Consider the following 24,752-nt stretch of genomic DNA (forward strand, 5'->3'; position numbering starts at 1 on the left):
GGGGTATGCTGGTGAGCCTCTAGTTGCTGGGAAATGTTCCTACCTAGCTACCGTATGCACCCCAAGTGTAGCCTAATGCCTTAGTCTGTGTTTTTACTACACAGTGTTTACCTCAAGAGCACATGTGGTGTACAAAGTCATTCTTCTACTGAATGTTTCTTGTTCAAAATAATGGCAATCCTATCCTCACACCCACCCGTCACTTTCATGTGAATAGAGCAGGCATTATTCCATCAATCTGATATCTAGTCAGCTACTTTCCATGGGGTAAGGCTTACATTTTGTTTAAAGCATTTGTCTTACTGAGAGAAATATGTTAACATGTATCTTCACTCATGAGGGTAAGGCTTACATTTTGTTTAAGGCATTTGTCTTACTGAGAGAAATATATTAACATGTATCTTCACTCATGAAGTGTGTCCTATAGTTTCTTTTTTTTTATTCTATTGAATTTTAATTTTTTTATTAAATTTTTTACATATACATTTATATTATTACATATTTATACACACACACACACACACACATATATATATACATACATACATACATACATACAATAAACTACCTACAGCAAGAAGAACAACAAAACAATCAGGCCATTTATGTATTTTTTTTTCTTTTTTTTTTTTATTAATTTATTCTTGTTACATCTCAATGTTTATCCCATCCCTTGTATCCTCCCATTCTCCCCCCCCCCCATGGCAGGTTGCCAAGAAGAGACTTGATACCCTATGAGCATATACAGGGGGAGGTAATCCCCCTCAGGAGCAGTCATAGGGGAGGGGTCCTTAGTTTCTTAAGAGAGATAGGCTGATGTGAGATGGGATGGAGAGTAAAGGTCAACTATTATTTTTTAATTTTTAATTTATTCAGATTACACCTAAATTGTTATTCCCTTACTTGTATCCTCCTGTTCTCTTTCACCCTATTTCCCCTCCCCTAGGTCTTTGACAGAAGGTCAACTCTTAATCAGACCTACTATGCCATAGGCCTGTCACTTAATGAGGTCAGCAGAGGTGCTCTGTGTTTAGGACCAACCAAACCATGGCTGTGAGAGAGGTTACCTACAGAACATTCCTTCTGACACAGAGAGCCAAAGCCAGAGCATCAGTGGCAAGTACCTACTCTCCTAGGTGCACAGATACTTGCCAAAAGGAGTTAGTGGGATATTGGTTCCACCACACTATACCTTGCTTAAGCCTACATAAATATTACCAGAAAGGCAGACAGCATGTGAGAAAGCAATTTTGCCCATTTACACTCCACCATATAACACACACACACACACACACACACACACACACACACACACACACACACACTTTCCTATCACACCCACCTTCATATACCTAAATCTACCAGGACAGCAAATGTAGCCTATACCTCCCAGAGGACATATTCTGAATTAAGTATAACCAGAGCCCCTTCTAAATAAAAATATAACAGTTTAGTAATATTTAAACGACTAAAGAGCTGTATACTTCAAATGGGATTAAGGTTCCAAAGGTACGAACCAGCCAGAAAGGAAACATAATTGTTGGAGTATGCTGCTTAATTAAAAACAAAGTGTCATATATATTTTATACCTTCGGTGTTCAAACTCCTTAACAAAATATTTTGAAGATCTTCACAGGAAAATTAATCTTCAAAGCAACTCAGCCTTCTGTTTGTATGTATCAGTATCAGTTTGTTTGTATGTATATACATATCAGTCCTGCCAATCAGGTTGCTTACTCATTTTTCTTATTTGTGCTATTCCTAGTCCAACTCCCTTTGTCGCTATATTAACAGGTACATGGTTCAGGATGGATTTCAGTTACTCTGAAACAATATTGGGTGCAAAACTAAAGCATTTTGTGATGGAGGAACATGCACTGACTGACTCAGGCTCTGCTCCTCTTCTCAGATTTTATAGTTTTTGGCTCTCCTATAGGTGCTAGCACAGCTCAGAAATCACATGCTGATGGAAGAAGAAACTAGACTCCCTCGGGTGAACTTCTGCACTCTTCAGCTGGATATTGTTCAATCATGAGTGTAAGCTCAGTCTGTGTTTTAAGACTCAGAGAAATCAGTGTTCACAACTGGCAATGTTTTCCTCAGTGACCAACTGTCAATGAGTTTCCCCTAGTAAAAGGTCTGTAGAGTTCCAGATGCCCCAATATCTTTCTTTTTTTCAGCCCCTTGTAAGTTTGTTTATATTAAGTTCCCCTTGCCAAAACATGCATACTGCTTTACCCAACAGCAAACATCTCTTAAGCTCAGATGTCCGGAGAGAAAGGAACAATTTTTCTGTCTGGACTTAATTTTCTTGCAGTCTTTATGGAAAGAAGTACTTCTGAAGATTCTATTTAATCTCATGAGTATCCTTGCTTATGGTTTACAGTCTTATACCCTTGTGCCCTGTTTCTGTACTACATAAGACACACACACACACACACACACACACACACACACACACACACACACACAGAGCTACTTTACTCAGTAAAAGTTACTTCCTAAAGAAACGATTTTAACACCATTTAATATGTATGATCTATTTTTGTTAGAAAATGTAAGCGTAAACTCTTAGAAATATTTAGAGAAGCATTGTTTGTACAGGTAAAACCTGGTAATGGATGCCTTTTAACAAAATAATACACATGATAAAATACTGTTCAACAATAAAAGTGACTAAACAAATAAAATAACTTTGACACATTCAGCAAACTGGAATTTTCCCAACAAATTTCATTGAGAAAAAAATCTCAATTCTGAAGGATCTCAATTATAAATCATCTTTGAAATCAGAACTAAATGGACAGTACAGTAGGGCTGTAAGGGTTCAGAGTCAGGGTGAAGACATATAGCAGAAGTGGGTAAGTGTGGTTACAAAAAGGCATCACAAAGAATGTGATAGTTTTGTATCTATTGGAGTCATGACTGTGTAGCAGGTGTGTGAGCCTGCATAGACCATCAACTGTATACAGCTCACACACAAAAAAAGCTTAGAAAAACACATGGAAAATCTGAACAGCCCTGGATGTGTCTTAGCATCTGGGTGGTGATATGATAATCAAGTTTACAGAATGCTACCACTGGGGGAAGCCGTGCAGAGTATATGAGGAGTGTATTTTGTCTAACTGCACGCTAGTGTACAATTATCTCAATAAAAAATTTTCAATTACATTAAAAGATAAAAGTGGGTGCTACGGCTTCCACAAATTGGTTTCTTTATTTACCTAGTATTTTTACATAAACTAAATAGAATTCCAGTTACCTAAGACAATACTGGGACTCATTGCATATCCCTCTCTTTTTCTCTGTTTCTGTATGCTGCAGGTAATCACCTACTCCTGATGTTTTGCTAAATGGAAATGATATTAAATTGCCTTCTTAAGGTTTCTACCCATAGATTAGTGCCACTCTCATCCTAATCCGCAAAGCTTCATTTTGCAGTAGGTATTAGCTAATATACACTTATAACCTGCCAAAATGTAGGAAGTAAGTGACTGTGGCATACTCACTTCTAAGCTTGACAGCTATCTCATTCCCGCCATGGATCACAGAACAGTGTAGAAGAAGAAATAGAAAAATGAGAGAGACAGGGTTTGGGCAAGGTGCTGTGTAACAGTGTCTCCTCATCTTGACATGTCCACTGTACTCATGCTCTCAAGGCAGCTTTGTCTACCCACACATGACCTTCTCATGATCGGTTCTATCACCATTTGGTTGTGCATAAAGGGATCACTCAGGGGGCCCTGCTCTTCACTGAGGCACTGTAGACAGTCAGTAGGTGCTAGAAAGGGTGCATACTGGCTTATTCAGTGGTGTAGCCACCAATAAGTTGCTCTTCTTCCAGGAAGTAACCTCTATTCCTGAGAGGATTTCTAACTAAACTCAGGTCATTCAAAACTAAAAATAAAAGGTATCAAGTAAAGAAAAGACATGTGGAAGAAAAATTTCTCTGGAGGAGAGAAAGGGATGAGAGAGCACTGAGGAGAGAAGGCTGGAAATGACCAAAATTCAGAAAACTTATGTAGAACATTGTCAATGAATTGGAAAACAATCAATGCATCAACCCATTTCTCTCCTGGATGATGTAGTCATGAAGATAAAAGATACTTTCTAGAAAGTAGAGCTCTTCTTGGCTAAATGCCTGAGTTTATTGCTCACAAATTCAATCTTCTATAAAAAATACACAAATACAGCTCAGTCAAGATGAAAAACGTATTTTTCTCCAGATTCTAAAAACAAGCTGAGGCTTCCAAAAAGTCAGATGTATTTCCACAGTATACCTCTAAGCTGTTAAAATTTCATTCCACCATTAATTTCCAAAGCTCTTTGACACTTCAGACATTATTTACAATAACACCTCATTTTGATAGTGAAATGTGTTTTAGTCCAAATTGTTGTAATAAAATGTCATGTAGCAGGTGTAGAAACAACAGAAATTTCTTTCTCACAGTTTTGGGGAATGAAAGTCTAAGATCAAGATACGAACAAGAAAGATTTAATTCAGTGCCCTTCTCTGGCTTATAATGGCAAAGCAGATATTTAATTCCCCATATTGAATCCTATCAGAGAGAATTCTATTTTTGTAACTTAGCTCTAATAACCTCATAAAAGCCTTTCCTTAAACATAATCAAATTGATGACAAATGTTCCCATGCATAAACTACAGAAGATATAGCTACACTCAAATAGTGAACTTTCTATTTTGTAAGACAGACTGCTACCTTTGGTGCTTTACAATTCTGAAATCAAGATGCCATCTAGCTTGGATTAGTTAGAAATATATCCACTCATGTGGATTGGTTAGGAATGCTTCCACTTCTGACTTCAGATGCAGGCAGGGTTTATTTCCTTATAATCGTAGAACTAAGGGTCAGGGACAATCTCTGACAGGGCAGTGCACCTCAGGTGCTTCTCTATTTCACTGCCCTGTAACTTTGTCCATGGAACTCTCACACCCTTTGACAAGTACTAGGAAATTTCATTTTGTCTTACATTTACTTGGCCATGGTTTCATAGTTTAAATGACCATTCTCTCTGTATTTCCTTTCTGGAAAAGTCCTGAACCTTGATGGCTCTTGTGTGCAATATTCAATTTTCCGTTTTTGTCCCTCTCCACTACAGTTCTCAAGTACATGTGGATCCTGGTCTTCATGCACAGGCTTTCTCTACACTTGTCCTATGGGTCTCCATCTAAATACAGTTTCTGTAGTGTAGTAGTGATTACGTTGGCCTCACATTTCTGTCTAAGTATGCCCAGTCTTTTGAAATCAGGACTTGACATTGTCATTTATGATATTCACATGCAAAACCAAATGGTCAACTTACAAAAAAAATTCCATAATGCTTTAAATTTATGATTTTATGTTTGGCCACCTTTCAGTGGAGTGTGGGTTGGACTCACCCTACACATAGAATTCAATTACTATATTTCAACTCTTCTCAGTGTGTCTGATTGTAGTAGTTTATAAAGCTATGTTCGCATTTCAGTATGAAAGGACTAGCACCAGGAATTGGCGCTGCAGTACTCCATTTCTCTCTGGGAGTGATTTATATACCTCTTACTGAGCAGCGGGCCTGTGAGGTTTCTTGATTGTTAGTTTTCAAACTGACTGATAATCTTAACTTATTTGTTCACTGAAAATCTAGACATGTTTAAATAATAATTTAGAATACATATATTCTATTTTAAATGATATATTGCCACAAGCACTAAAGGTATACCTTCCCTGAACCCTGGGACAGTTTCATTGTCAAATTGAGAAGTCATCAATGTTAGCAGTTTGCTCTACTCTGTGAGACTTTGTTAGGGATTGGGTGAAGAAGAAAAAATGGGGAAGAGCCTTGAACTCATTGGCACAGGAAACAACTTACTGAACCGAACACCAACAGCTCAGGCTCTAAGGTCAACAATTAAGAAATGGGACCTCATGATACTGAAAATCTTCTGTGAGGCAGGGGACACTATCAACAGAACAAAATGACAGCCCACAGAGTGAGAAAAGATCTTCACCAACCCTATATCTGACAAAGGCTAATATCCAAAATATGTGAAGAACTCAAGGAATTATATGTCACTAAGCCAAAAAAACCCAATTAAGAAATTGGGCTCAGAATTAAACAGAGAATTCTCAACAGAGGAAGATCGAATGGCTGAGAAACACTTAAAAAATGTTCAACATCCTTAGTCATCAGAGAAATGCAATCAAAATGACTCTGAGATTCCATTTTACACCCATAAGAATGGCTAAGATAAAAAATGCAAGTGACATCACATGTTGGCAAGGATGTGGAGAAAGAGGAACACTTCTCCATTGCTGGTGGGAGTGCAAACTTGTATAACTGTTTTGGAAATTAATCTGGTGTTTCCTTAGAAAATTGGAAATAGTGGTACCTCAAGACCCAGCTATTCCACTCCTTGACATTTACCCTAAAGATGCTCCACCACACAACAAGGACATTTGATCAACTCTGTTCATAGCAGACTTACTTGTAATTGCCAGAATCTAGAAACAATCAAAGAATGGATAAAGAAACTGTGGTACATTTATACAATGGAATAATAGCTATTAAAAACAAGGAAATCTTTAAATTTGCAGGCAAATGGATGGAATTAGATATGATTATCCTGAGTGAAATAACCCAGACCCAGAAAGACACACATGGTATATATTCACTTAGGAGTGTATATTAGCCCAACATGGATGTCCTCGGAGAGCCTCCACTCAGTGGGAGATTGGGGCAGATGCTAGGACTCACTACTGGGCTTCAGGTGAGAGTGGTATGGAAGAATGAGGGAGAGAGAAGGAATCAGAAGGTCCAGGAGCCCCACAAGAAGACCACCAAGGCTGGCAGATGTGGACTCAGGGGGCCTGCACAAACTGTTGTACCAACCAAGGACAATGCATGTAGTAAACATAGACCCTCTTTGTTCATATCTAGCCAATGGACAGGGTATTCTCCATGGTTGTGGCAAGAGCCAGGATTGCCTCTAACATGAACTCTAGTGTCCCCAATTTGACCACTTCCCCTTGGTGTGGAGGCCTGGTGGCACTCAGAAGAAGGGGAATTAGGTTATCTGGATGGGACCAGATAGGCTGTGATCAAAAGGCAAGGGAAGATTCCACTTCTGCCAGAAGTCTGGGGGTGGAGGGCTAAAGAGGTGGGAAGAATGGGAAGATACGAGTGAGAGGATAAAAATCGGGATGTAATCTTAATAAATTATTTAAAAAGATTTTTGATAGACAGTCAATGGCTTTATTTGACAATTAGACTTCTGATTTTCTCATGCACATATTTTGCAAGTTAAGAAAGGACATCATATACTATTCATGATCATAATGCTATATTTATAATCATGCATCATTAATATAATTATCAAAATATTCAGTACATATAGAGAATGTGAATTATACACACCTTCATCCAAGGCACTTTCTGCTATGGTCTCAGGACAGGAACCTAGTAAAAAAGAAAAGTACATAATAAAGAAATTGTTCAATACCAAGGCATAAAACTAAAACATGATTTAAGCCTCTATCTGTGATCACAATGTATATCTACCTTCCTATTAACTTAAAAAGATATATCATCTTTTGCCTTTTTAATTAAAGTTCAATAACACAAAAAATGGCGAACCATGAGTATGCTAAAGAAGCTGTAATTCTGAACTGTAAGAAACCCTATTCATTTATATCTTAAGCCTTTTTTGCCTCAGGAATAAGTGCATGAGCAGATACTGATTCACAATTCTGTCAATTTTATGCCAATAGTCATAGTTTATACTTTTCAAAAATGCTACGTAAGTTATCTTCAGTGTAGTAGGAAGAAGAAACAGGTTAAACAGATTGAATCATAATAAAAGCCTGACAACATTTCCTCACGGAAAAGTGGCAGTAGAGACCAATTAAAGCTAACAGTGATTCATTATCATGGTAATAATGCACTAAAGTTTCTCAATGAATTTGGAATGAGTGCACAGATAATAGACTTGAGTTTGTTTAAATGAACTTGGGCACTTTAGGAATCAAAAGATGAAATAGAACCAAATATCCTCTTTCAATTATATTATTCTATTAGATTTCTAATTTCCAAATATTTTCAAAGACATACTCCATAAAGGCACACATCTAAATCTGAGGACTTGCTTGGCAAATATTTTGATAACCATTAAAAGAACTTCAGTGAAAAGTATAAAGATGGAAGAAAACTCTATTATTTTACACATATTTTGGCAATTCATCAACCTATCAACTCATATAAGACAACAACAACAAATCCCCCAAAACTTCAGAATGCATTATTCTTTGTTATGTATACTAGTATGCTCAAGTGAAAAATTTACCTTGAATGATAAATAACAAGCATACAAATAAATAAAAACTTTTTTGTATATTTCATGGTATAAAAACCCTCACAATATTGTGTTTCTAAAGGCACTTACATGGGTAACAAAATCAATGGAACATAAATTCTAACTTAGGGGATTTTAATTGCTGTGCAGAAATGATGCGTGGATTTCTGACAGGGGGATGAATAAAAGATAGTGACCATTCTGGAGCAAGATCATTGGTGTCAATATAAAGATGTACAGGAGAATGCACACGTGTGTGCATAGACATGAACACATACATGTGCATACGTACTTGCACACACACATATGTGCACATACATGCAAAACCTTCAGGAGATCATCACAGTAAGGATAAGAGGCTTAAGAATAACTCTATACACACTGGAATAAACATACAATTATTCTAGATCAAATTCTTTGCTTCATAAGCAAATCTAGAACTGGATGATGATTCCTGAAGTTGGGTATTTTGTTCTTTGTATTATCAGGAACTTTTACTTCTATCCAATATCATTTTCTGAGATCACCTCCCACAGTGAAGTGTTTGTAAATTAGCTATCCAGGATAAATTGCTTTAAATAATTTGTGGGACACAAGCAGTGGCAAAAGAAGTGCCATCTCTGAAAAGTATCAAAATGTTCATAAACCAAAATAATACCTCCCAAATGTTTTCATGTAGATATTTTGAGATATCTTACTCCTTACATTTCTACACTAGTCTTCATTTTCAATGTAAAATTACTGTATGTTACTTTCCTTTTTATTTATTTATTCACTTGATATCATGATCATAGCACCCTTTCTCCCTCTTTCTTCTGCCCTCCCTCCCTTACTTCTCTGGTAAGGGAGCCCCCCAACCCACACAGCACATCAAGGCAAGTCACATCAAGACTGAATACATTTTTTCTACCTGTGCCCTGGTAGGGCAGTCCTGCCGGGGGAAGAGATCAAAAAGTCAGCAATAGAGTCCATGTCAGAGACAGTCCTCTCTCCCCTTTCTAGGGGACTTTCATGAAGAGCAAGCTCCCCATGGGCTATATATGTGTAACAGGCCTAAGTCTAATCCATACATGTCCCTTCATGGTGCATCAGTCTCCACAACCCCGGTCTTTTTGTGGAGCTCCTGTCACCTGCTGTTATATGTGAAATACCCGAGGAACATGGGCACAGGAAACAAACTTCCAGTTTAAAGAAACTGAATTTAAAATGGCACTGCTTTTCACTTATGTTATTTTGTTGGAAGAAGGCTTTAAAATAGGACCAATATATGTCAATGTCATTCTAGGTTCAGTTTACAGGTGGTCTGGCATAAGTACAGGAGCAGAAAATTTTCTCTAAATAAATGACAGAGATACAGTCAATATTCTCCAATGTCAAGAAAGGCAAGAATCCAAAAACTCTAATACTCATGGCTGTGGGAGTGAGGTAGCAGGATTGTATAAAACTGTGGAGTCAGCATCACAACCAGGATAAAATGAATTATTGTGGAAACACATGGCACTTCAAAGTCAGAGCTGAGCTTATGGAGGAAGTATTTAACCAGCCTTTAAACACACATCTGTTGGTTCCAGGAATACTCTCCACATTAGAAGTTGTGCTAAAGTTGGTTGGTCTGGTGTTTGTGATAGGTAGATAATCCTATAATAGGAATATTTTTATACACATAAATATTTTTATTTTAATGATAGGGATTTTTAAAAAGAATTTCTTGTTCTTTATTCAAATGTTTATGTTATTATTTTTGAGTTCCACACACAAGTGCTATATTTCTTTTGGTTTATACAATGATATAGTGGAATTTGGATACTTTAACACTAGAACATAATCTTCCTTAATTTTATCTTTCTGCAACTTTTGTGGAGGAAAAACATTTCTTTATTTTCTTTTTTATATTTCTTTAGTTATTTATTTTTTCACAATTTTTATTAAATATTTTTACATATACATTTATATTATTGCACACATATACCACAAACTACCTACTTCAAGAAGGACCACAAAACAATCAGGAATATTTTATATTAAGAAGGGGAAAACCTTTTCTGTTCTTATTGTTTTTGAAGATCAGTTTAGTTGAACTGAAAATAAGCTAAAATTAGCTGAATAAAATTCATCAAAAATAAAAACATGAGCAGAATAACAATGGAGAAAAGAGGGAAAACACTGAATAGAAGGACCACAACCTCAGTAAGAATACTTCTAAATGTGAACCCTGAAATGCAGACATTGGGAAACCAGCTATTGGCATCTGGGGTGGAGGGAAGTTCTTGCACCCATTGACTCTCTCTTAAGACTGATTCCCTTCTCCTCCAATCCTGAATGTTTAACAACTACTGGAGATAAATTTGCTTCTCTCATAATTAGGGATCAGTTGTTATTGATATGTTCTGTAATGGCAGGGAACCTATAAATGTCTCTACAATAAATTGTGAAAAAAGGAAAGAAGTGTCCCAAAGTATAATGTGTGGTAGCTGGTCCTTATAAGTATGTCCTGGCAGTTTACTTCTCAGCCAGGTTTTCATACACTCTCCAAAACTGTGAGTCCTACTGTTAAACTGTGTCTTCTCTAAGCAAACATCTGGACAGAGAATGTTTCAGCTGTTAATATACTTGAGTTTGAAGTATATGATTCTTCTTTGCCAGTCACCTCTACAGTCTCCTTCTGCCTTCCCAAAGTCCTGTGCTCCTGCATTTTTCTCCAGATGCTACACAATATCAGGAAACATTCATTGAGTTATATGGTTTTACATTTATTCTTTAAATCTCTCTCCTCTCTCTCTCTCTCTCTCTCTCTCTCTCTCTCTCTCTCTCTCTCTCTCTCTCTCTCTCTCACACACACACACACACACACACACACACACACACTGACTGCCATTGCATTTGAAACCATTTAAGAAACATGCCATTTTCTATGTGATAATTAGAATTATTTTTTTATCTGTGTTTATGTTCACAGTGTATGCCTGTTGAGATCAGAGGTCAACCTGGGGTGTAGGTTCACACCTTCTACCTTTTTTGAGACAAGTTCTTTTTGCCACTGGGTGCACTAGATTGTCTTGCTTGTGAAAATCCAAGGACTCCCTTGTACCAGCCCCATCTCATCACTGTAGCAGTAGGGTGACAGGCTCACCCTACTGTATATAGCTTTACATGGGTTCTGTGAATCTAAATTCTTGTCCTCAAGCTTGTCTGAGAGATGCTTTACCGACTGAGCCATTCTCCAGCACATAATTACATAATTAGAAACTTTATGACATAAAACAATGGATAAGAATAAAAATCATTTTTAAGTAAGGTAAGATGAGGTACAAACTATGGTGACATTGAGGATTATGGCATAACCTCAATTTGAAAGGTGAAGGAAGGAAGACAGCAAGTCCAAGATTAACATAGGCTTCAAAGAAAGACCCACTTTCAAAAAATAGCTTTCTCATTATAGTGTGCTCTGACATAAGAAACTAATTACTTGCAATAAAACTAATAAACAGTTCCACTGGTATTCATATAAAGACATGACACATAGAAGATTTGAGCCATACTAACCCTTAAACACTAGAACTGTTACTATTTCATGAAAACATAAGTAAAAATGTTTATTTTCCTGTTCTCATTTAAGAAATTCTTAATATTATCATTGAGCTCAGAAGATTTAAAATGTAAAATATTAGTGTTTTAATATTGCTTTATAAATATTTCAACTTTTAGAAAAAGCTCAAACCAAAAACTGAAACAAAACAAAACCACCTTGCCATACTGGGGATTGTTGCTTATTTTAACGCATCTTCCCTATAGAGGCCAAATATCTGCAGTGGCAGGGATGAATTTCTAAAACCAATTAATTACAAATAAATCACTACAGCTAAAACAGTACATAGGAGGAAGGTTGAGGGAAAGACCACTTAGGATACTTTAAGACAGTCCTTTAAAAAGACCATTAGGACAAACATGGCACTACTAGGTTGAAACCTACTTAGATGTGACCAGTATCCTTAAAGAGGTTGGTTAGACCACAGAAACATGGGGATGGCAGGAAGGGTCCTTGTTGCTGTTGTTACTGTGGTTGGCATGGAAGATGGCTGTAAAGTTAGAAACAGTCAAGGATGGACAGCAGTTCCATAGGTCCCACAAACTGCTCCGATGTCTTGATCACAATGAGGAGTTCTAATAAAAACTGATTGAGTTACTTTTTTTTTTTTTTTTTTTTTTTTTTTTTTTTTTTTTTTTTTACCACAATAGAATTGATCACTGCCAAACAGAGTTTTATCACACAGATCAATGGCCCCGATTCCTAGCAATCATGTTCTGGATTTAGTCACTACTAAGATATTCTTCTAGCTTTATTATACTGATTATTTTAGTGCTGTTTTTGAAGTGTCAGGATTTTGAATCACCTGACAAGTATCCAGAGAATCTATGAGGGATTATGTAGCCTCTGGACATGCTGGAAGGCATTATTTTTATCAAGTAGGTGAAACCTAACCTTGGTCTTAGAAGAAAGACAGGAACTAAAATCTAGACTTCATGACTTTCTGCTCCTAACATTTGATGCAATGTGAACAGCAGCCCAAATCCTGCTGCTGTGACTTCCTGTCTAGGACAGACTGTAGCCTTGAATTGTGAGCCAAAAGGAACCCTTTCACCCTTAAGTTGCTCTTGTCATAATTTAATCACAATACTTTGAAAATAAATAAAGAAAACACCATATATTGTATCATATATATAATATCACACACATATTTTCCAGTTGTGCACAAATCAACATGAAATTTTTATGATCTGTCTTTTAAAGTGTACTCATTAAATCACTTTAACAGTATGGGTAGCGGCTTTCTTTTAAGATAATATGTCAATTATCATATTCATTTAACGATTTGTAGAACAATTTTATACCATTCGGGGACCAAAGTGTATACCTGTAATCCCTAGCTCTAAGGAAGCTATGTCATACAGTACTTTTATTCACATAAACTACTGGGTGGGCTCCTGGGAGCCTTTTCCATGTCACATGATGTTTGCCTGTTTAAGCTGATCATAAGGGAAGATGGGAGTAGTCTACACCACACTATTTAAAAACCTAGTCTTTAAAACAATTGAATTTCCTACTGTATCTTAAAGAAATTTGTACTTCTAACTTCCTTGTTGACTTATGGCTCATTTTAAAAACTGAGCAAACATCTTTTTTTTTTGATATTTTTTTTATTAATTTATTCTTGTTACATCTCAATGTTTATCCCATCCCTTGTAGCCTCCCATTTCTCCCCCACCCCATTTTCCCATTATTCCCCTCCCCTATGACTGTTCCTGAGGGGGATTACGTCCCCCTATATATTCTCATAGGGTATCAAGTCTCTTCTTGGCTACTTGCTGTCCTTCCTCTGAGTGCTACCAGGTCTCCCCCTCCAGGGGACATGGTCAAATGTGAGGCACCAGAACACGTGAGAAAGTCGTATCACACTCTCCACTCAACTGTAGAGAATATTCTGACCATTGGCTAGATCTGGGAAGGGGTTTAAAGTTTACCACAGACCATTAATTTGAGGAGGCATGCTGTCCTCCAAAGAAGATGCGATACACAATGAATGGTGTGGATTTCAGAGAGGAGGCGGATGTATTAAGCAAAGCTTCTTTGCATGTGCTTGTGATAAAACCCGATGTGCATGTGAGCATAAATACTTCATAACAGTCCCCACATGATCATGAACTGCAATATATTTTTGGTTGGTGATGACATATAATAACCAGTTAATAACTAAAGTATGAAATACACATATCTAGTCATTGTATTTTAAAGAGAAACCAAATATTTTAATAGATTAGCATTATGAGGCAAGACATCTTTCTCAAAATCATTTGTGCTTTGTGCCTCTGACTATAACTACAGTTAGAGAAGAGGCCTATAGAAAGATAATTAAGTTTAAATGATGTCATAGAGCTAGGACCCAATCTAATGTGGCTGTGTCCTCAGGAAAAAACAAAACAAAACATTAAGAACCGTCACAGAGATGGTGAAGATGCACACAAAATGGCTACCAACAAAGACTGCCAGCCCCATAGGCATGGGTTCATTTGGTTGTGATAAGGACTGTACCAGGACATCAAATATCCTGTTGTGTTTTCAGTCTTCCTGCTGACAACACTAATTGGAATAAAATAAGAATGATTATCTGTTGATCAAGCCACCCTGAGTATGAGTATGGAACTTTGCAGATCTATCATTTGTGTACAACAGTAAATATCTTTTTAAAGTTACATTTTTTATTTTTCAAGGTTATAATTGCATTATCTTCATCTTCTCTTTCCTCCCTGTATATTTTCCTATGTATACTTTCTTCCTCTCTTTTAATCTCATGCCCTTTTTGTCTTTAACTGTTTGTGTGTGTGTGTGTGTGTGTGTGTGTGTGTGTGTGTATTCCTAAATTATAAATATAACCTGCTCAATCCTAAATATATAACTACAACCCACTCAGTCTTATAGTGTTGTGTTTATTTATGTGTTTCAGTTGTAAACATTTGTATTGGATAACTAATTGGGTTGTTCTTCCTGAGGACCAATATATCTCCACTTCTCAATGTTCCTCAGTGCCCTACTGTTCTTTGTCTATGATTTGAACTTTGTCCCTCTCACATTATCATTGTTTATTAGGGTTGTTCTTGTTCACATCATTCTTAGATAGCTACATTGGTGAGACTTCATGGGGATAGATTCTGACCTTTCTAGGATTCATAATCTTACAGCTAATTTCCTGTTCCTCTGGCTCTCCAACTCTTTCAGCCCTCTATTCAGCGATGATATTTGATCCTTAAGTGTATGACATAACTGTACATATCTTTTTAATACACTGAGTCTAGTCATTAAGAAGCAATCTAGAGTAAATTGCCATTTTGACTAGCAGTATAGATTGGAACACATTTGCTAGCATGTCTCAATACCTGAAAAAATACTTTCTTCCTTTTATCCAGCTGTTTACCTTCAACATGTTTCTCAAAAAGAATGGTCACAGATGCTCACAAATATTTACATATCTAGCTTATCCCTTTACTCCTTGTGCTAGATAGCGCCTTCATACAAAGAGAAAAAGTTTTGTCCCTCCAAACAGTTTAATCACTAAATACGTACATATTGTAAGTGAAGAGATAAAAGGATTCCAATATACAAAACTAAATCCAAAAAGCTAGGAATTCCTCTGACCCTGCCAACACATTTTCTGAAACTTCCCTATACTTGCCTCATTTTTGGCATGTGTAATTGTGGTGTGGCGTGTGTGAAAAGTCCAGAAGTCGATGCTGCTGTCCTCTTCAATATCTGTCCACTTTATTTACGTAAGCAGAATCTCTTCCTGAACCCAGAGCTCCTTGAGTCCATGCAGCTAGCTTGACAGCTTTCCTTGGGGATTCCAGCAGCTGGCTTTCATGTGGGTACTGACCATCTAAACTCCAGCCCTCACATTCGCATGGCAAGCACTTTGTGTACTGAATAATGTCTGAAAGCCCAAAGTTCTCTTACACAAGTAGTAAAAACACCCTATTTTTCCAAGTAGACTTGGGTTACAATTGTTGTTGTTGTGGTTGTTTTGGTTTGGTTTGTTATTTTTAGAACAGTCCAAGAGAGAAGAGACAATTTGCTGTGGGTAGTCTTAAATACAATGTGGGAAGTCCTAAATTCCTGAAATGTATTATGACCACAGTGTTGAGCATTGATAGTGCCCAAAGGAAACCTTTAATACCCTCACAGAAGTATAGAGTGTCTCATAATGCACGATACAAAGGCATGGTCTATGCTCTGCTTGATTGTCTGTTATATGGTTTATATACTGTTTTATTAAAATGGAACAAAGTAAACCTTAAATACCATGACCTCCAAGTAAGACTTCAGCAAATTTATAGTTTTAGAAGTAAAGTAGTCTACACTGCACATACTCACAAGTTCCAACTTATGTTGCTCAGGTCAGACTGACACCAGGATGCTTAGGACACTTTGCCACCTACTTCTTTTCACAAGTTGGCAATGACAAAGAAAGATCCTATTGATAGATCCTGCAGAATGTGTCTTGTAAAAAACAGATGAAAAGACTTTTTGTTGTTATCCCTCACTAGTGTTATTATTTAATATGTGTTATCTAATTATTTATGTTCTTGGACATATATTACTCAAGAAGATAGGAGTTATTTTTACAATAAATCGTGGTGGAGCAAGCAAGGCTAGTGGATGTCTTCTACCTGATGATATAGGGCCATCCTTGTCCAGATCTTAATGCTTAAAATGACTTATGATGCCAATGTCATGGACATAAGCATTGAGCGTGCCAAGCCACAGGGTACCCTAAAACAAGAAATATTATATTCAAGTGTTACTATGTTAAATAAAACACTTGGAGCTTATTTTGCCTCCATAAAAGGATCTTAAAATTATACTTTAAAATTAATTTTCCTGAATTAAGACTCTGTAAGGGTGGTAAAGTCCTGAGTACAATATGCATCTCAAGAGAGAAGCTACCTTAGGGATCATTTACTTCCCATAAGAGTGAAAGAGTGACATGCAAAAGTGGTTGGAATGCCATTATGGCAGTGATTAGGCTTGGTGTCCCAGGCATCACAGATATGTATCTCTGTTCCTTGGTAAATTGTGTGTCCTCACAGGGAAAAAAAAATCCAAATATTCCCATAGTGACCATTGTCAAGTTCCAAAGCTAACAAAAGTCATATATCTGAACAAATACTATACTTATAACCTTTTCTTTACAAGCTCATTGTCCACTGAAATAGGATACTGTGAAGCTGAAGAGATGGTTCAAAAATTAAGAGAACCGACTGGTTTTCCAGAGGACCAGAGTTCTTTTCCCAGGATCTACTTAATGGGTAACAATCATTTGTAATTCTAGTCTCAGATGCCTACAGAAGCCAGAAGAAGTTACCATGACAAGTCACACACACACATGTATGGACAACACCCATATGTACTGCATTCTTTAGATTAAAGGAGATATTACACTTTTATACATATCGCAAGCATTCATCCAAAGTTGAGGAAGTTCCACCTATATACAAAAAACCAGAGCCTCTATGCATTTCTTCTCTTCCAGGTTTGTGGAAACCCTGAGGGACCCACAGTTGTATAAAAAGATGCTCTACCACACCATAAGGACTATTGCTCAACTAGATTCATAGCAGCTTTATTTCTAATAGCCAAAAGTTGGAAACAACCTAGGTGTACCTCAGCCAAAGAATGGATAAATGAAATGTGGTAATTTACATAATGAAATACTACTCAGGTACTTAAAAAAAAAAAAGACATCATGAAATTTGCAGGCAACTGGATGGAACAAGAAATAATTATCCTGAAGTAACCCAAACCCAAAAAAGACACACATGCCATGTACTCATTTATAAATGGATATTAGTCATAAGTTACAGCATAACCATGGTATAATCCATAGACCAAAAGGATCTAAGTTATAAAGAGGACCCAAGGGAGGATGCGTGAATCTCACCCAGAAAGGGAAATAAAATAGACTTTGTAGGTGGATGGAGCGAGAGAACTCGGCAGGAAATGGGAACAGGAGTGGGAATTAGGAGTAGGGAGAGCAGGGAAGTGAGGGTTAGGGGAAAGAATGGAAATCAGAGGCGGGGGCACCTCTGGGATTTGCCAGAGACTTGGGAGAGGGGAGGTCCCAAGAAGTTTATGTGGGCCACCCTAGCTGAGACTCCTAGCAGCATGGGATATGGCCCAAGAAGTGGTCGCTTCCTGTAGCCAAGCAGAACTTCCAGTGGATGGATAAGGACACTAACCCACCGACAAAACCTTCAACCACAAATTTGTCCTGCCTACAAGATGTGCAGGGACAAGGATAGAGCAAAAATTGAGGGAATGGCCAACCAAAGATTGGACCTACATGAGTCCCATCCTACAGGAGAGAACCAATCCCTGACACTGTTAATATTACTCTCCTATGCTTGTAGATAGGAGCCTAGCATAACTCCTCTGAAAGGCTGCATCCAGGAAGTGATAGAAACAGATGCAGAGACCCACAGTTGAACATTAAACAGAGCTTGAGGGATCCCATGGAAGAGATGGGAAAATGATTGAGGCAGCTAGAGGGTTCAAGGACTCCATGAGAAGACCTACAGAGTCAACTGGATTGGGCCCATGAGGGCTCACAAAGACTCAACCACCAACCAAAGAGCATTCATGGATTGGTCCTAGGCCACTTGCTCATATGTAGCAGATACACAGCTTTGTCTTCCTGTGGATCCCCAAACAACTGGACCTGAGGCCCTTTCTTACTCTGATCTCATTCCCCTAACTGGGCTGCCTTGTCTGGCCTCAGTAGGAGAGGATGTGCCTAGTTCTGCAACAACTTAATGTACCAGGATGGGTTGGTACCCAAGGGGGCCTTCCCCCTTCTCTGAGGATAAGGAAAGTGGAGGATTGGGGAAGAGATGTGAGAGGGGCTGCAATCAGTATGTAATTTCTATAAATAAATATATTTTTAAAATCTAATCATAATATTCACTTCATTGTCTCATAAATGCTTGATTTCAGAAAGCTCATATCTCTGACAACATAAAACAAGAGTTGAATTGGCATAGTGCAATCATCAGAAACTGCCAATTTGATGCACCTCCTCAGAAGCAGAATGGAGGACACAGGGTCTTTGTTATTTCTGAATGCTGGATGTGGGTTCCAGCTCAGAAATCTGAATGTTCCATAATCATCAATCAATACTAGGCATTAATGAATCTGTCACCTCACAAGATTATCAACTAATTACATCAATAATCGGATCTCATATTACTTTGTCTTTTTAATTTTAACCACAGAGACTTACCCATGAAGGTCACTTGCTTTATGGTGCTGCTAACACAGGCACATCATTAATGTACTAGTTAAAATATTTCTCTGAAGCAGAAGGGCTGTATCCTTGTGAATTTTAAGCCATTTTTAAAGGAGCGAGATAGGGCCCCAAGTTGTAGTTTTGTCAGAAATTTTATGAATTTGGGAAAGTCATTTTACTTCTCTGGTTTTCATTTTCTTCCTCACAGAATGGAATAATTAGAAGTGCAGCCTGAGGTTTCACTAATTTTTGAATGCTGTTCTGATTCTACACCCAAGTTTTCAGCTGGAGGGAATTGTGGTCCATAAAGTTTCACACAGAATCATGAAGCTAGATTTTTTTTTTCTGATCCCAATTTTCTTCTCATGTTAGCTCATCTTCTATTCCACTACAAGGAGATTACCCTAAAGGTTACTCCATTCCATGATGTGCTCTCCCAGAAGCCAACTGGTAGCTTTCCACCTCTATGGTAATGTACATACCTTCTGGTCTATGTATTTCAGGAGCTTGGCTCCTATTCAGCTACAATTCTAGGGATTCCAGTGAATATGCCGTAATTCACTTCTATATTTCTCACATGTTTTTCTTCTCTCTACAGTAAAGGCCCACTTAGTCTGAGTCTTATCTCAGACAATCCTTTCTCCATGCCTGTGACTGGTTTACAACCTCAAAGTGCAGAACTCTGAAGTTTCCATCACTCCTGTGTGGTAATCTTGAGGTCCAACTGCTGTTTTATTTTCTCTCTTTCAACTACTTGGAAATTGATGAGCAAAAAGGATTTTACTTTTATGCCATATCTAGTACCTAGCACAATGCCTAGCACACAAAAGACATGCAGGCAATATCATTTGATTGGAAGCAGGAAAGAATACGTTCCATGGGAACAATATATTATATTCCCTTTTCCCCTGTGCTAAATCCAAAGTATAGTCTATTAGTTTCTTCTACTCCACAACAGAGAACCAAGCACGTGAGTTGTACAATGCCACTGGCTAAAACTTGTCAGGACCAAGACAGTGTCTTCCAACAGACACCTGACTTTTTAAACCTAACCTTCTGTTTGGAAATTTAAATTGAAAATAAAAAGAAAGATCAATATAGCCTTGTAAGGCACCATTTTTATCCCCTTTCCAACAACTGCTCACTTCCACTTCACAGCACAGCAGACAGTAGATCTCATTTGTTAACTAGGTAATAGCCAGCTAATTTTAAGCACACATTTTTTAGGTTTCAGAAGCATGTTCTCCTATCTTCTGGGTTGAAAGGCATAAAATTGGGGATTCAACTCTAAAAATACTTGTGCGGTAAAACATCTGTGTGAGGATGATCTACGTACCACAGAAGAGGGCTTTATAAATATGTAGATTGCTTCATAATTGCTCACATTTTGAAATCCTTGTGTTTTCCTGACTGACCTGTGTACCAGCACAGGAAGGTCACAGGGACTGAAAACAATCTTGTATCTGGGCCTCAGGTCCCTTTATGCAAAATGTTATGATCAAAACAGATTTTGTTTATACAAGTGTCAAGAGTTTATTTTGAAACAGGAAAAATTCCTAAGAACTGTTTGCTACAGCTTTTATCTGATGTGCTGCCCAAACACACAAGAACATGCACATGTGTGTGAACAAACACACAAAGGCATAAAATACATGTGTCTCCCCGAGACATACTCTGTTGTCTCGGGAACAGAGACTGAACCACTGTGCCCAGCAGATCTATCAGCCCACATGTCTGTTTTTTGTCAGGTCTCAAATTGGATCCCTTTCTTCAGAAGTGGCTTCAGACTCCCAGTGGCTACTTGGGGTTTTACTCTTTCAGAATTTTGAAAACACAGTAGGTATGATATGTGAAAATGTGCCCCAGTAGACATTTAGAATGTCATGTAAGAAGTGTTTAACATCAATTTTGAGATTGTTGTTAAAATTATAATTGACAGGTTGCTAAGGTGAAGGTTTTCTTAGGGTCTATGACGATTAATCTTGGTTGTCAGCTTGGTTGGAAAAGGCAAGCCACCATGTACAGCTATGGAAACTGTCTTGACCAGGCCATTTGAAGTGGGGACGCCTATCCTTAATAGAGTTCAGACTTTCCAGTGTCAGGGCAGATATAAAGAATTTGGAGAAAGAAGCTTGTCTTTTGCGTGCTCGCCTTCACTCTTCATCGGCAAACCCCTCTGCTTTATTCCTGTTGCTGCTATGGCTAATGCTGCTGCCGTCCTTCACAGATATAACATCTGAGCTGCTTCAGGCTTCTAAATGTGGGCTGAGGACCAGTGACTTCCCAATTATCTTCCAAGCTGTTACTACCAGGCTGAGCAGCTACCACCTTCTCTGCCTTTTTGAGACAGTCTTGCTGAACTACTAAGGCAGCATCATTCAGTCCATTTAAAAAAATCTCCTTCAGGGACCCTCAGTCCTCCAGACCATTGGATTATAATCTGAACTGTTATGCTCACCTGCTGGCAGTAAACTGAAGGAATATAAATCATAATACTCTTGACAATCTTGACATTTTCTAATTGGGGGTAAGTTACAAATGTGTTCACTAAGGAAGCCAAATTGGTACTTTGTCTAATTTTCAGTAGACACACATGGAAGCAAGATTGGGACAAGTTTAGGAAGTGTCAGAATTGTGCATACAATTAGTGCAGACCTAAAAGTAGACCACTCAGCTCTGAAATTCAAGTCCAGTAATTTCTTCCCTTGACTATGCTGCTGTCTGTTGCCAGAACTTTTGTAATGACCAAAAATAGCTCTCTGGGATTATGTACAAGTACCACAAAGACGAAGAACTTTGCTTCTGGAGCTCTACTTCTTGAACTGAGATATCTTATTGACAGAGTTGCTGTCACAAACACTCATTATATAGAAAATGATTCAGGATGTGAAATAAATTGCCAGCTCTGTTACTTAGGAAATCCTCAGCATATAAGGCTATTTTGTTGGGCTGCTGTCCAACATTTCTGATACCTCAGAAGTTCCTTAGTTTAACACTATTTGGCCAGTAAATAATTCATAGATACTTGTTGACTGAATTACATTATGCATGAGCCTCAAATATGAAGCCAAATAGCTTAAGTACATTAAGATTAACGACCAAATCATCACAAGACTTACTATCCCATGTGTGTAGTTGTGTTTAAATGTTTTGTTTAAATTCCTCCAATGTTAACAGTGATAATGTTTATTTTTTGAAAAAACTAAAAGAAATAGGATGATATTAAATGTATTATCCTGGCAACATCAGTTCTTACAGGTTCCTTGTGGAAGCTGAGCTCTTTCTTCATTTTAGTGTCTGCATATGTTACATTTCCAAATGATATTTTTCCCATTATGGGAGATGTGCACCCTACATATTTCTTTTATTGACTTTCAAAGCAAGCATATTGCACAGTGCAGTGAAAAACAATTCCAACTTCTTTCTTGCATAAAATATAAGCGCTAATAATTTAACAAGAAGAAATAGAATCTTATTTTTCTTTTCATTACACTACCCTTTTCAATAAAAGCTTTGTTAGCCCACCGAGTCATGACGAATAATCTTTTCTATGCTGGGCACACTGTTCTCCCCAAAGACCTAACAAATTAAAATGTAATGTGCATTGATGACTCTGGGAATACTCAAGAATGGGCACCAGTGTGGGAAAGAATCTATAATTAAACTAAAATGCATATTTTAATTATAATTTCATTAAAAAGATAGCATACAATAAAATGCAGTTAGAAGAATCAAAGAGCCCCTTGTAATGAGTGCAACCTCAGTGTCCCACAATTTGTTCATATCCCTGCTTTCTGCTTTGCACCCAAACCCAACTCAAGTTTTTGTATTTTTCCATGATTTGGAGGCAATTAAATCACTTCTTTTTTCCACTTCATCCAAAACTAAGGTAATTATTTTTCCTTTGTTTTAAACTTTGTTTGCTCAAGAGCAAAACTGCCCACAGCATTTATCTGTTCACTGCATATACAAGTGGGTGCTGAAGGCAACTGACCAGTCAGTTATCAGAGATTCTCAGCAAACCCATTGGTAGTTGGAAATAATGGGAAGAAAATTCATTCTATGTCTATTGTAAAATTAAACCATTACCTTAGGAATTATAAAACAAATCAATGTAGTTTGCATTAATATGTCACCAAATATTCACAGCAATTTAAATTGAGTGTAAAAATTTACTATAATACAATCAAAGAAAAAATAACCTAAAAGTAAAATCTCATCTTCTTTGACACAAAATCCACTCAATTTTAAGCATGTTATTCTAGATAGAACTGTATAGAGCAGGAAACCAACATATTTGGAAAGCTTCATGTCCAATTCCAAAGAACAGATCAGCCACACAAACACTTTAGTCACAAAATTTTGTTTTTTCTTGTTTATCTGAATAGACTAATTTATAAAACATTTTATTTCAATAAGATAACATTTGCTATTGTGTTATTTGTGAACATTCACTTGAATAAAATAGGTGGTAGACAGGGCCCCTCAGCAAATCTAAAATGCTTATGGGATGGATCCTTATTAGATGGATGTACACTGTGCTGATTATGTATGGAAGTGAGACTTTGGTATATAATGACTGTCACTTTCATTTGTACTCAACTTTAACTTGCTAGTTGTGACTTTAATATATCATGGGAAAATGACTAAGGAGAATGACAGTCACATTTGGACATAAATGTTGAAGTCTAGAATATGAGGAGTTGGCACACTAATTTTATGTGCTAATTTTTTTCACACTTTACTTCAAATTTTTTTCTTCTATATTTACTTTTCATGAAGATAAGGCTTCTAGGCAAGATTTCAGAGGAAAACAAAGATGAAAGAAGAGTGATATTTAAAGAATCAAGTGACCATGATTGGGACAAGCAGTAAGGGAGGCAGAGAGAGGAAAAGAGAATCCAATTACAAAAGTCAGAGACATAAAAAAGATGGAAGATGCAAGAAATCCAGGAAAATTTTAATTTGAACAATGTATACCATTTGCATTAGCAGTTATCTACAACTAGAAGTAAAAAAAAAAAACTATGAAATTACAAACTTTGAAAATGTCTCATTCTTTTTTTATTTTGCTATGTTCACCTCAAAGTCCAGAAGAATAGAAATTAAAGCTGTTCATAGTTTCTATCATAAAGAGGTAGCACTAAAATGTTATAAAATAGCTCACTACCTAACACCAGGAGGTTATATTTTAGTACCATAGATAAAATACATACTATTAATTCTATTAATTATAATATTTAACGTAATTAAAGATAGAGAATTTTAGAAAAATAGCTGAGTAGCCGCAGGGTGCGGTCTACTTTATTTATAGCATTGTAAGCAGTGTGATAGTCAAATTTGTCCACATTTTAAATAATTATCCTTTTTCCACCCCAAACTAGTGTGCAATAAAGAACAGGGTATTTCAGCAACCACCATCTCTTCTTTCACGTTCTGCACTGGACTCAACATTAGATATGAAGTGAAAACCTTGAAAAAAAAAAAAAAGACCCTTCACCTGAGTAATGGCTTCGCTCAAAACCTACAACATCTCCCTAATGGTGCTGTGGATTGATACACTTTTTTGC

At 37.2% G+C, this 24,752-nt stretch overlaps 1 long non-coding RNA gene across 1 annotated transcript in view; it reads right to left on the reverse strand.

Moving 5' to 3' along the window:
- LOC127204562 (uncharacterized) overlaps window positions 1-24,752 on the reverse strand; it is a 956,944-nt gene that overhangs the window by 160,352 nt on the left and 771,840 nt on the right. Inside the window, exon 4 of the long non-coding RNA XR_007832481.1 lies at window positions 7,417-7,458. This is a non-coding gene — a long non-coding RNA (uncharacterized LOC127204562). The remainder of the gene's footprint in view (window positions 1-7,416; window positions 7,459-24,752) is intronic.

Source organism: Acomys russatus, chromosome 2 (assembly GCF_903995435.1).
Source record: "Acomys russatus chromosome 2, mAcoRus1.1, whole genome shotgun sequence".
Taxonomy (NCBI): domain Eukaryota; kingdom Metazoa; phylum Chordata; class Mammalia; order Rodentia; family Muridae; genus Acomys; species Acomys russatus.